Source organism: Bombina bombina, chromosome 5, assembly GCF_027579735.1.
Source record: "Bombina bombina isolate aBomBom1 chromosome 5, aBomBom1.pri, whole genome shotgun sequence".
Lineage (NCBI taxonomy): Eukaryota > Metazoa > Chordata > Amphibia > Anura > Bombinatoridae > Bombina > Bombina bombina.
Window position 1 is genome coordinate 844,852,704 of NC_069503.1, and position 15,269 is coordinate 844,867,972.

At 39.8% G+C, this 15,269-nt stretch overlaps 1 protein-coding gene across 1 annotated transcript in view; it reads right to left on the reverse strand.

The window, feature by feature from the left end:
• TMEM241 (transmembrane protein 241) overlaps positions 1–15,269 on the reverse strand; it is a 461,780-nt gene that overhangs the window by 283,656 nt on the left and 162,855 nt on the right. The gene's annotated exons all lie outside the window — the stretch shown is intronic.

Below are 15,269 nucleotides of genomic sequence, written 5' to 3' on the forward strand. Positions count from 1 at the left end.
TTGCATAACCAACACAGTTATATTAATATACTTTATACTTCTGTGATTATCTTGTATCTAGGCATCTGCAGACTGCCCCCTTATCTCAGTGCTTTTGACAGGCATGCAGTTTAGCCAATCAGTGCAGACTCCTAAATAACTACATGGGAGTGAGCATATTGTTATCTATATGACACACATGAACTGCTAAGAGGCGGTTTTCAACGGTTTAGAAATCAGTTTGAGCCTACCTAGGTTTAGCTTTTCAAAAATACCACCAAGGGAACAAAGCAAATTTAGTGATAAAAGCCAATTGGAAAGTTGTTTAAATTTTCATGCCCTATCTGAATCATGAAAGTTTAATTTTGACTAGACTGTCCCTTTAAGTGAGTGTTTACACTAGAATTATACTAATCATTTGTACCATTGAGAATAGTGAAACATTCATAAAAAATAACTTTTAATAAAAGTATAGTAGTTGTCAGCAATTGGATACTATATTTACCATCACACGTACACATGTAGAAAAAGAAAGTTAAAAACACATTGCTAAGGCACAGTGCAAATGCTGTCTTTGCTGCTGTTAGTATGAGACCTTATTAAGAGATATTGTACAACCTGGAAAAGTTTAGACAACACTCACAAATTTATCGTTGCTAATACAGCAATAGGAATATAATAGCTCTAAACTTCGGCTAAGCTCCTACAATTTATCTCACTCTAGTTCAATGGTTTCCAAAAATGCTAGGTAAGTCATAAAAGAGGTGCCTTAGCAAGCAGTTAAAAGATTGGAGACACCGCTCCAGTTCAGAGAAGGGTCCACAATTTGATTGCTCTTACAGTGAATAAAACGTTTCCGTTTCAGGAGATTTAATCTCCTTTCCTTCAGCCTTAAATTGTGACTTTGTCACAAACAATTTTCTTGGAATAAACAGAGCTTCTGCCATCTCTGTATCTTGAATATATTTATATAAAGTAATCATGTCACCTCTCAAGCGCCATTTTTCTAGAGAAAACATACCCGGTTTTGCTAACCTATCCTCATAGCTTTAACTCTCCATCCCCTTATTAGTTTTGTGGCCCCTCTCTGGACTTTTTCTAAGTCTAGAAAGTCTTTTTTTTTAGATTGGTTTCCAGAACTGCACTCCATACTCAAGGTGAAGTCTTACCAGGTATTTATATAGTGACAGAATTATGCTTTCCTCCCTTGCATCAATGCATCTTTTAATACATGCTAGAACCTTATTAGCCTTAGAAGCCACAGCCCTGCGCCCATCTTTAGCTTATCTATTACTACTCCAAAATCCCTTTCCTCCTCTGTTATGCTATCTCTAGTCCAATTTAAAAAATAGGTTGCCTGCTTATTTTTACTTTCAAAATGTAGAATTTTTCCAGTATTAAATCTCATTTTTTAATTTACCTGCCCATTCTTCTATTTTTTGATAATCCCCTTGCAAAACAATTTCATCCTACACTGACTTAATGACCTTACACAACTTTGTATTATCTGCAAAAATAGATATGTTGCTATTTAACCCTTGCTCCAAGTCATTAATAAAAAATATTAAAAATAACTTGGCCCAGTTCTGATCCCTGGGGGACTCCACTGATTAACTTTGTCCAATCTGAGTATGATCTGTTCACTATTACTCGTTGCTCCCTGTCTTTTATTTATTTATTTATTTATCCATGAGTTAACATATTCAACTATTCCCAGTCCCTTAATTGTGTACATTAATCTCTCATGTGGTACTGTATCAAATGCCTTTGCAAAATCCAAGTATATCACATCAACTGATTCCCCTTTATCTATATTTTTACTTACTTCCTCTTAGAAACTAATTAGATTAATTTGTCATGACCTATTCCTCATAAAACCATGCCGATTTAAACTCATAATCTTGTTTACACAAATATACTCCTCAATATAATCCCTTCAAGTATCCCCCCCCCATATGTCAGACTACCTGGTCTATAGCTTCCTGGATCAGCCCTGCTTCCCTTTTAAAAAAAAGTGGTACCAAATCAGCTTTACACCGGTCCTGGAGGACTATGCCTAAGGATAATGAGTCTTGAAAAATTAAGAGTAGAGGTTAAGCTATAACAGTGCTAAATTGCTGTAAAACTCTTAGGTGTATTCCATCTGGGCCTGGGTTTTATTTACCTTAATATTATCATTTTATCCCCTAATATCCTCTAAAGATAACCCAGTTAATGGTATGGGCTTGTTTGTTTCAAAGTGAACCTCTGTGTTAACAACTTCTCAAAAGCTATTTTGAGTAAGGTGTTTGAACTAGGGATACGAGTTTTTAAGTGTGGGTTGCACAGTTGCCCTGCTGTTTAAATAAAGGCACACAAAGTGTGGTTACAGACAAAACATAAATTATGCTTAACCTGATAATTTCATTTCCATCGAGGGGAGGAGAGTCCGCGGCTTCATTCATTACTGTTGGGAATTAAGAGCCTGGCCACCAAGAGGAGGCAAAGACACCCCAGCCAAAGGCTTAAATACCTCCCCCACTTCCCTTATCCCCAAGTCATCCTGCCGAGGGAACAAGGAACAGTAGGAGAAATATCAGGGTATAAATGGTGCCAGAAAAATATAAATTTAGGTCTGCCCATCGGAGATACCGGCGGGAGCCGTGGACTCTCCTCCCCTCGATGGAAATTAAATTATCAGGTAAGCATAATTTGTTTTCCATCTAAAGATGAGGAGAGTCTATGGCTTCATTCATTACTGTTGGGAGCAAATACCCAAGCTCTAGAGGACACTGAATGAAACCATGATCGTAAAAACGCGGACCCTAATCAGAGGGCACCACAGCCTGCAAAACCTTTCTCCCAAAAACAGCTTCTGCAGAAGCAAAAACTTAGAATTTGTAAAACTTTGTAAAAGTGTGTAAAAGTGTGTAAGGAGGACCAGGTAGCCGCCTTACAAATTTGCTCCATAGAGGCCTCATTCTTGAAGGCCCAAGAAGAAGCCACAGCTCTAGTTGAATGAGCCGTGATCCTCTGAGGAGGCTTATGTCCCGCTGTCTCATAAGCCAAGCGAATCAAACTCCTCAACCAAAAGGACAAAGAAGTAGCAGAGGCCCTTTGCCCCTTGAGCTTCCCAGAATACACAACAAAAAGAGATGTAGACTGCCTGAAAACTTTAGTAGCCTGAAGATAGAACTTCAAGGCACGAACCACATCCAGGTTATGAAGTAACCGCTCCTTAGAAAAAGAAGGGTTAGGACACAAAGGAGGAACAACTATTTCCTGATTGATGTTACGGTTAGACACCACCTTGGGAAGAAACACCAAACCAGTGCGAAGCACAGCCTTATCCGCATGAAACACCAGATAAGGAGGCTCACTTTGCAAGGCAGCCAGTTCAGATACTCTGCATGCCGATGCAATAGCCAACAGGAAGAGAACCTTCCAGTACAGAATCTTAAATGTCAATGGAATGCATAGGTTCAAACAAACCCTCTGCAAAACCTTAAGGACCAAGTTTAAGCTCCATGGGGGAGCAGACAGTCTAAAGACAGACCTGATTCTAGACAGGGCCTGAACAAAAGATTTGATGTCAGGGAGCTCAGCGAGTCTCATATGCAACAAGACCGATAATGCCGAAATCTGTCCCTTTAAGGAACTAGCAGAAAGACCTTTCGCCAAACCGTCTTGGAGAAAGGACAGAATCCTGGATATCTTCACCTTATGCCAAGGATATCCCTGCTTCTCACACCAGAACAAGTAAGTCCTCCACAACTTATGGTAGATGCAATGAGTGACTGGCTTCCTTGCCTGAATTAGAGTATCAATCACACTTTTAGAAAAGCCTCTCTTGGCCAAGACTAGGCGTTCAATCTCCACACAGTCAGCCTCAGAGAATCTAGATTTCGATGTTGAAAGGGGCCCTGTTCCAGCATATCCCTGCGACAGGGTTACCTCCACGGCAGAGAGTATGACATCCCCACCAGATCCGCAAAACCATGTCCTCAGCGGCCACGAAGGAGCAATCAGAATGGCAGAGGCCCGCTCCTGTTTGATGCGGGCCAGTACACGAGGTAGTGGTAACGGTGGAAAAATGTAAGCAAGGCTGAATCCCTACGGAACCATTAAGGCATCTATCAGCTCTGACTGGGGATCCCTGGACCTCAACCAGTATCGGGGTAGCTTGCAATTGAGTCTGGACGCCATGAGATCTATCTCCTGCGCTCCCCATCTGTGACAAGTCTTTGGATGGAAGGATTGTCTGCTGAGAAAGTCTGCTTCCCAGTTGTCCACACCTGGAATGTGAATCGCAGAGAGCAAGCAGTTGTGGGACTCCACCCATTCCAAGATCCGAGACACCTCCCTCATTCCGAGGAAGCTCCTTGTACACCCCTGATGGTTGATGTAAGCCCCTGAGGTAATGTTGTCGGTCTGGAATCTGATGAAGCTGACCCAACCCAGAGAAGGCCATGCCTTCAGAGCATTGTAAATTGCTCTGAGTTCCAGGATGTTTATCAGAAGGAGAGACTCCTCCCAGGACCATTTTCCTTGTGCCATCCTGGCACCCCAAACAGCTCCCCATCCTGCCAGACTAGCGTCTGAGGTCACAATTTCCCAGGACGGTCTCAAGAAGGATGTCCCCATGGACAGGTGCTCTGGACAGATCCACCAAGAGAGGGAGATCCGAGTCCGAGCATACATGGACATCAGCTGTGATAGATCTGAATGATCGTCGTTCCACTGTCTCAACATGCACAATTGAAGAGGTCTGAGATGGTACCTGGCGAATGGGGTGACATCTATGCTTGAAACCATGAGACCTATAACCTCCATACATTGAGCTACCGAGGGGCTTGTGGAGGACAGAAGGGCAAGACAGGAGGATGAAAGCTTCCTGTGTCGCTGATCTGTGAGAAATATTTTCATGGACATAGAGTCTATTATCGTGCCCAGGAACTCCACCCTGTTGCTGGGAACCAGGGAATTCTTTCCTGAGTTGATCTTCCAACCGTGAGATTGGAGCAAAAGAAGAGCCCTCGAATGAGGCTGAGCGACGGCGCATGAACTAGGATGTCGTCCAGATAAGGCGCTACCGCAATGCCCCTGGAACTGGCCACTGCAAGCGTCCCCAGAACCTTCGTGAAGACTCTCGGAGCCTTCGCCAGACCAAAGGGAAGGGCCACAAACTGGAAGTGTTGGTCAAGAAACGCAAATCTAAGGAACCTGAAATGGTCCCTGTGAAATGGCACATGAAGGTAAGCATCCTTCAAGTATATAGTCGTCATGAACTGTCCCTCTTGACCTAGAGGCAGGATAGATCTGATGGTTTCCATTTTGATCTATGAAACACTCAGAAACTTGTTCAAACACTTTAGGCGGAATGTGCCCTCCTTCTTTGGAACCACAAAAAGATTTGAATAGTACCCTAGACCCCTCTCTGCTAGGGGTACAGGTACGATAACTCAGAGAGAGGCGAGATCTCTCACACACTCTAGAAAGGCCTCTCTATTTTCTGGTCTTGAAGACAGGTTTGACAGAAGGAATCTGCCCCTGGGCGAATGAGATTTGAACCCTATTCTTTAAACCTGGGCGACAACCTCCAGGACCCAAGGGTCCTGAACGTCCTGCAACAAGGCTTCTGAGAAGATAGATAATCTGCCCTCTACTTGGTCCGGAGATTGGTCGGGGGCTGCCCCTTCATGCCGATTTCGTCTCAGCGGGCTTCTTGCTCTGCTTAGACTTGTTCCGGCTTCCAAGATCCCTTGGACTGTTCCGTTTTCTGCAGTGGGCTGCTGGCGCTGGGCCTTGTCCGCATGAAAGGGACGAGAAGTAGATCCCTTAGGCTTAGCCTTCTTATCCTGCGGTAGGAAAGCTCCCTTGCCTCCCGTAACCGTGGATATGATCAAATTCAATCCTGGACCGAACAGAATCTTTCCTTGAAAAGGCAGGGACAACAGCCTCGACTTAGAGGTCATGTCCGCAGACCAAGATTTTATCCACAGAGCCCTGCAAGCTAAAACAGAAAAACCTGACAAATTAGCATTCAGGCGGATAATTTGCATATTGCCATCGTAGGTGAAAGAATTGATGACCTTCAGTGCTTTAATCTTATCCTGTATCTCGTCGATGGAACTCTTCCCCCTCGACCATTTCACACAGGGATTCAACCAATATGTTGCAGCTCCAGCGACCGCCGCAACGGCCGCTCCTGCCTGGAAAACAAACCCTGTGTGCTGAAACATCTTTCTCAACATGTTTTCCAGCTTTTATCCATGGGCTCTTTAAATGACAAGCTATCCTTGAGGGGAATAGTTGTCCGCTTCGCAAGTGTAAAGATCGCCCCATCCACCTTAGGGATGGTCCTCCACAGCTCAAGCTGAGAGTCCCGAGCGGGAACAGTTTCTTAAAAGAAGAAGAAGGGTAAAAGGAAGAACCTAATCGCTCCCATTCATTCTTAATATTTGCCATCTTAACGGGAACCGGGAAAGTCTGAGGTACTACCCTGTCCTCGTATACCTTATCAAGCTTAGCAATTGCAGGTTCCTCCGGAATATTAGGTTCTGGAACCTCCAGAGTAGCAAGCACCTGCTGCAGCAAAAAGCACAAATTCTCCATCCTAAACCTAAAACCAGGCTCCTCCACAGTCAGAGGTTTAGATGACACGGACTCCGACCCAGAAGGGGTCTCCTCTGAAGAGTCGGGGTGGGCCTCGTCATCGTATAGAGCCTCTGGGATTTCTATTGGCGTAGGCAAACCCTGGGCCGGGCCGCCATGATACACCCTACGCTTGCGCTTAGCAGAACGTTGTAAGGCATGGATCACTTTAGAAACCGCCGATTCCAGTTGGTCCGCAAAGTCTGACGGCCAACGAATCTCCCAAAGGATTAACGGTTGGACCCCGGGGCGCTGCATGTGCAATCGGAGATGAATGCAGGGAACGCACCTCACGGGAAGAAGAACCCTCAGAGGACGACGGCTCAGTAGTACTAGACATCTGTTTACATTTAGATGTGGTAACTTTATCAAGGCATGTGGAACATAGTTGAGCAGGATGATCTACTTCTATTAGAACCTCCTCACAATAAACACAGGAATGAGACTTTGTTAAAGAGGGAGAACCCTCTAACGCGTCAGTCTTCCATAGCTTGCACTTTTGTTTGGACTAGCTTAATTTACAAAAGGCACCTTTATACCTCTAATAGCTGGGACACTCACCACCTCATAGGACCCGGACTACAGAAACCGTTACGTCGCCTGCGCCACAGACCAATAGAGGAAGAGAGATAGGTATACCCAGTCACATGGAGTACCTGGCAGGACCGCCCATGCACTAAGGAAAAAACACACAAAAAATGGCCGTGCAATATTCCCACAAGTAACCGAAAGTTCCACACGTTGCCAGAGCCTCATCTCATGTATAACCCCCTATCCCCTTTCCAGGAATATTAACCCTTGATTCTTTAAAGATAAAAAGGCGTTACACTGTGACCCTGTCTTACATGTTATCATTATTAATAAAAAATGAATCAATCTTACCAGAATCTATGCCGTGGAACAGGAACACGGCCCTTCAAGTGTGACAGGTTAGTAGCCTCGCTCCTAAAATGGACTTGAGTGTAGAAAGCAGGCAGCGCAACTCGTCAACGCTGATTGCTTGTGGAGCTGTTAATATGAGTCGGGATGGTTTTGCAGAAAGACTCTCCCTGCATCTCGGGACTCTAACTTTCACCCAGGCTCTCACTAAGAGGCTGACAGGACTACTTAAAACTCCAATCCCAATGCAAAGAGTACTACCCTCCATAAGAGACTACTCCGAATCTCCAGCACGTCTCCATCCTCCAGTGACGAAAGGCAAAGAATGACTGGGGGATGAGGGAAGTGGGGGAGGTATTTAAGACTTTGGCTGGGGTGTCTTTGCCTCCTCCTTGTGGCCAGGTTCTTAATTCCCAACAGTAATGAATGAAGCTGTGGACTCTCTTCCCCTTTAGATGGAAATCTTTCTTTTCTCAAAACATATTGGTTAGTGTGAACCATACCTCCATTGAAACAACCGTTATCTTAGAAGAAGCATTATAGAGATGCACAAGTATGGAAAAGGTTACAAAAGCATTGCTAAAGACCTTTCTGTTCATCAGTCCACAGTAAGACAAATTGTCTACAAATGGAGAAAATTAATCACTCTACTTAGTAGTGGGGGTCTGTTAAAGATAACTACAATAGCACAATGAGCAATCCTGAAAGAGATGAGAAAGAGCCCAAGGGTAAGAACTCCAGAAAACTACAATTTGTTCATGTGTCCAATTTCAGAAAAACACAGAACAAGAATGGTGTTCATGAAGGAAACTACTGCTGTCTAAAAAAAAAACCCTGGTCTTGACTTCCGTTTGGGGTGGAGCAAGTAGCAGGTGCTGCTTGCATGTTCAGGGAGGATACTGCACGGATACCAGCGTTCCCCTAACCAACTGCCTTGTGGCACAGGGAGACATCCGTGAGCTGGAAGCACGGAGCTAATGGTAGGAAGTCGACTGTAGGCCTTTCCAGGCATAGTGGCGCATGCAAGAGCGAAGAGGTAGGGGAGAGGAGAGGGGTGAAGAAACAGTTTTATACCTAGAGGGGCAGAGGATGGTAAGAGCTGGTTTGTCTGTGTATACTCTGAAGATAAGTCAAAGCCAACGATGGGCTCAGGGAACAAGAGTAGAAGACTGCTTTGAATGTGAGCCTTATTACTACAACTAAAGGGTGTCCCCTGATCGGCCATTTGTTTCTCTAAAGCTCAACCCAGGGCCCTTACAGAGGTAACACGCTGTCCCCCTGGTTTCAGGAATACGGTACCATGGGCCTAGTCCTCCCCCTCTTCCCTTGGTGAATTATAATTTTCTGTTTGGTTACAAGTTAACTAATATAATGGCTGAAATCTGTCCCACAAAAATCAAGCTGAGAGCAATTCAGTACTGCCTAACCATACCTGGAGTATTTTGCTTTCTGTGTATATATATATATATATATATATATATATATATATATATATATATATATATATATATATATATACATACACATATATATATATATATACATACACACACAGTATGTATGTATATATATATATATATATATATATATATATATATACACATATATACACACACACACACATATACATAAACATACATATTCTCCACTGTAAATCTCAGTATTGGGTACATCTTGGGTATTAACCCCATAATAAATCTGCAGTGAGTAGCTGGAGTAAAAATCGGATATCAGCTGATTTATTATGATTTATTATATATATGTGGCTCCTGCTAAAAGAATTACCTCCATTGTTAATTGTAAATAATTCATAATCGTCATGATATCTGCAGTATCTGTCTGATCTGCACATAGCTATAGTTGGAGATTTCTTTAATGGGTACATCTTGGTATATGTTGAGCAGTAATTTTATAAAGAAGTAGCAGTGATTTAAAAGCTTCAACTACAAGGCAAAAAGAGCTTTGGAATATAAACTGAATCCTGGCTAAGGGACTAGGACATATATACGGGGATTCCCCTTAAAGAAATATCCCCTCCGGTCAGCTGGGAACAATTGATTACAAATCACTCCCACGGATTTGGAATCTCTATTTTTTATAAGCAAATACAGCATCTATTAAGAAATCTCATGTATTGGGTACATCTTGGTATATGCTGAATAGTAATCCTACAAGGAAATAGTAGTGAGCAGACTTAAAAGTCTGAAATACAGCGCAAATAGAGTTTGGGAGTAAAAATTGTATCCTGGTTGTGTAACATATTTAGTGTCTGCAGAATTCTGTGTAAATCTTCGGTTATACCCTGAATGGGGCATATTATGATGCAATCTGTGAAGAATTAAGTTGTGAGTGAAAATTGCAAAAGTCAAAATGGTTCCCTGAAAAATGTCATGTTGCATGTTGGTTTATCTTTCAAAATAGTTACTACTGTTCGTATAGAACTACAGGTATGACAGCTTGAGCTGTATAGAAATTTGAAACTCTGTGGGTTAAGGTAATAATTATATGACTATCTGCACATTTTCTTAAGAAGAACCATGTAAATTGCATAGGGGTCTTGGATCCCTCTATTGTAAAGGAATTCACCCTAAGATTTATTGAAATTATATATATAATTCTTATAACAGTCTGAAGGTAGTGGATCCCAGGGGATTATTCTGGTCTTTTTGCTGATTTTGCCCTTTAAAGGGCCAGTAACTAAATAAATAGTAGGAAAGGAAGGTTATTAATTTATAAGGGTTAATTCCTAGGTTGCAAATCTAGCTAAAGCCCTAAATCACTACGACACCCATTTTTTTTCTGATTAAGCCTCTAATTTATATTATTTAGTGGATTTATCACTTATTAAACTTTAAAAAATTTAACTGGTAGCTGATATTCAGAAGCTACCACACAAGTATAAGCGTATGGATAAATTTATGTCACGGGTGAAAACAAATTCACCCGTAATGGCGGCTAAAGGTAAGGATAGGAAACCCAAGAGTGCTGATCTTAGTATTGAATCCTCCTCTGAAATTCAGCCTCAGATCACGGATTCCTCCCACCTTATGTTTCAGCTCTCTGCTTTTTTCACTCCCCAATTGGATGCAATTAAGAAAGAGCTGGGTTCTATCACCTCTGAAGTATTCATACTATCCAACGAAATAAGGCAATTTGCGATAAGGGTGACAGAAGCAGAGAGCAGAATTTCAGAAATGGAGGATCAGGTTAGTACCCAGAATAATTTAATCCAAGAACAGGGAAGGTATATTCAGTCGATCAATACTAGACTCGAAGACCTTGAGGATAGGTCTCGACGTAACAACGTACGTATTGTAGGCCTTCCAGAAAATACGAATTACTCAGATTTAATCAATTTACCTCACTAATACTACCACAAGCTCTTGGTATACCTGAGGAAAATCTTCAGTTAAAAATAGAGAAAGCTCATAGGGTGGGTATTATTATATCTAAACCGGAGGATACAGGGTTTAACAGAACACTCATATTTAGAATCTTGAATTATCAAGACAAGATAGAAATGTTTAAACTCTATAGGGAACTTGGTACATTAACTGTAAATAATCATAAAATACTGATGTTCTCTAACGAAACTCGAAAAAAAAGGAAAAGTATGTCCCCCTATTTTTCTCAATTCACAGAAAAAGGCTGTAAAGGTAGAATGTTATATCCAGCCAAACTATGGGTGGATGTTAAGGGAAAAATTAACATATTAAATAATGTCCAAGAAGCGCAGGAATTGCTGGCCGCTATTTAAATATATTTTTTTTTAAGGAACTAAGGTTCATCCTTATGGAAAATAGGGTTAATAAAATTTGTACTTTTTTGTTACCCGAGTGACCAAAGGTCAGCCAACATAGGATATTCGCTCGGAAGGGGTATGTTAAGAGTTATTTTTTTGTGTTATGTGCAGTGTTTTGGTTTTTTTTTGCTTCATCTCTCTATGTGTCATTTAAGTATACAGAGTTATCTTTAAATGGGTACACAGTTGAATATCCTGTCATGGAATGTCGGGGGAATTTCCAATAAAACGCAAGCAAATAATAGCACAGTTGGGTAGACACGCCCCCGACATTGCCATGATTCAGGAAATGCATCTTAAGGAGAATGAATTAAGCAAGTTAAAGACTTGATGGGTTGGGGAAGTATTGGCCACATCTTCCACTAAAAGGAGCAGTGGTGTTGCAATTTTAATACACAAAAAATTAGAATATGATAGGCAATATATATGGGCCAAATGTGTTTTCTCCACAGTTTTGGGACACAATTAAAAGTAAGTTATACTCAATTGCTAGTGAAAAATGAATTCTTGCTGGCGATTTCAACATGACACTATGTCCTAAGTTAGACAGATCCTCAACTAAAGAGAAGGTTAAGAATGAAAAAATTGGCCAGTATTTTAAAAAAAATTGTACGGCCTTAAAACTTAACGATATTTGGAGAATTAAAAACCCAGAAAGCTATGAATATACATGTGTGTCCAAGACCCATCGTTCATTCTCCAGAATTGATTATATTCTTGTTTGAGAGCAGCTCATTTTATTAGATTCAGAACCCAAAATTCATGATATATTGTTCTCGGATCACGCAATAATTTCCATCAAATTTCAATTGATAAAAGCTGAAAAGCACGTTAATAATTTTTTCTTATTTCCACGTTTTATGTTAGAGAATACTAAATGAATACTAAATTTAATACTTGGTTGTCCGGTCAAAGGAAAGATTTCCATCATAATAAGAGGGTATTATGATAAAATTTAAGTATATTGGGAAACGGCAAAAGCGGTTTTGAGGGGAAAGATAAAAGCATATATGTGTAACTGGAAAAGAAAACGGCAAGCTAGGGAACTAAAGCTATCTAATCAGCTCAGGAATGCATTTTTACAATATAGATCGGAGAACTCTAAGTTTAACTGGGATAAATACTGCCACGCTAGAACCCAAAGGGAGTTATTTTTAAAGCAAAAGTGTTTAGAGGAAGATAAGAAAATCAATAATCGATATAAGGGGTATATTGGTTGTTCAGCTAAACACTTAGCAAAAATAACTAAGAATAGGAAGAGTAAAAACTATATAGCAGCAATTAAGGAAGGGGGTTATAGATATACTGATATGAAAATAACAGGGAGGCATTTTTTAAATTTTATCAAAATTTATATAAAAAAGTTGATGAAGATCTATCTAATAGAACAAACTTCCGGTCCAAAATTTCACCTCCCAAGGTTTCAGAAAATGATCTTGAATTGATCAATAAACCATTCTCAGTAGATGAGATATGCGAGGATATTGGCGAATCCAAACTGAATAAGGCGGTGGGCCCAGATTGGCTCCCGGCAGAGTTTTATAAAATTTTAGTAGAAGATATTAAGTATACACTTACTAAACTCTTTAATTCGTATTATATTACTAATATGCCAATATCAAGCTACTTTTCCGCAGCTAATATTACTCTTATTCATAAAAAAGGCAAGGATGCCGAAGAGCCAGCTTCCTATAGGCCGATCTCTGTTTTAAACGCTGATTATAAAATCCTCACGGCTATCTTAGCGAACAGGTTAAACAAATTTCTGTATAAAATAATACATCCTGATCAAACGGTTTTCATACAGGGAAGGAATATGTCTTTTAACTTGCGTAAAGTGGAAGTCATTTTGGATTATTTTTGGAATACAATCCCTCAACAATTACCTAAAAAAATCCAATAAAAAGAAGATGTTTGACACAGATCTGGCTCTGCTGTCATTAGACGCAGAGAAAGCTTTTGACTCCATTTCTTGGAATCAAATGCTAGATTCTTTATCCCAGTTTGGATTAATTGGTAATTTTGTAGGTTTTATTCAGAAATTATATACAAATCCCTATTCCTATCTATTGATTAATGGTAACCCCTCATCTAGAATTGTATTATTTGTGGGACTCGTCAAGGATGTCCCCTTTCCCCGTTATTGTTCAATATATCTATAGAATCCCTCGCAATATGGCTTCGGTCTGAATTGATAGGGCTGAAATTTGGTACTGAGAAGATTAAAATATTATTGTATGCTGACAATTTACTGGTTTTCTTGGAAAACTCAAAAAAATCTATACCTTTATTATTAGACATGCGCACTATCTTCAGCTTGATTTCAGGCTATAAAATCAATCTGGGAAAAGGCGAATTGATGTGGATCATGAAGAAGCCAGAAAGCCATTTACATCATCCTTTTAAAACAACATATTATATAAAATATTTGGGGATACAAATTCATAAGAATCCGAAATTTTGGTATGAGATTAATTTTCCGCAGGTTTTAAGTAAATCTATTTCAGATCTTAAAAACTGGATGGATCTTCCCATTTCTTTGTCAGCCAAAATCACCTTGATTAAAACAATTATATTTCCACGAATTCTGTATTTGTTACAACATTTACCACTTTTTATTTTTAAACAGCAAATAAATAAATTCTATGCAATTTGTTCACAATTTTTGCATATCAATAGCAAAACTTACTAAAAAAAAAAAAGAGAATGCTGGGCTGGCGTTTCCAGATATTAAACTGTACAATTTTGTAACGTTAGCCAGGACTGGCTAACAAATCTTAGTAGATTCACCTCTAATGAACTTGAAACAGAAATAATCTCACCATTTTCTCTAAAGGCGATTTTGCATTGTTTAATAGGGAATCTCCCTAGTATTCTAACAAATGTAATAACTTAAGAATGTTATCATTGCATGGCAGAAGATTTGTTTCAACCTGGGAATAGATTTTAAATGCTCTTCCCTTCTTCCAATATGTGGGAATCCAGAATTTATACCAGGAATCCAACAAGCAGTTTTTAAATCGTTGTCCCAAAAGGGGTTGATATATCTGCATCAATTGTTCTCTTCTACCGGACGTTTACTATCCTTTAATAACCTTATTTGCATGTTCCAAATATCTAGGAAAGACTTGTTCGCATATTTTCAGATACGTCATTTTATTAAAGGGACAGTCTATACCAGAATTTTTATTGTTTTAAAAGATAGATAATCCCTTTATTACCCATTCCCCAGTTTTGCATAACCAACACAGTTATATTTATATACTTTTTACCTCTGTGATTATCTTGTATCTAAGCCTCTGCAAACTGCCCCTTTATTTCAGTTCTTTTGACAGACTTGCAGTTTAGCCAATCAGTGCTGGCTCCCAGATAACTTCACGTGCATGAGCACAGTGTTATCTATATGAAAAACATGAACTAATGCCCTCTAGTGGTGAAAAACTATCAAAATGCATTTAGATTAGAGGCGGCCTTCAAGGTCTAAGAAATTAGCATATGAACCTTCTAGGTTAAGCTTTCAACTAAGAATACCAAGAGAACAAAGCAAAATTGGTGATAAAAGTAAATTGGAAAATTGTTTAAAATTACATGCCCTATCTGAATCATGAAAGTTTATTTTGGACTAGACTGTCCCTTTAATTCTAAAAGCTGGAAAATTGAGCTACTGTTTCGATGGTCCGAGATCAATCTATCCATCAGGAAATTTTCTGTAGGCAAATGTTCTATATAGTTATTGTATGATATTTTGCTTTCTAAACAGGGTCAGTTATATTTAAATAAAATTAAAGCTTTCTGGGTATTGCATTTCCAGCAGTAGACTCTATTAATATTAGACACAGTTTTATGTTAATGCAAAAACTTACAACTCCCATTGGTTGGAAAGAATCACATGTCAAACTGATTCACAATGTCTATTTCTCTCCCTCTAAATTGGCAAAATTCTTTCCAAATAATGATTTTTACTGTTCTAAATGCC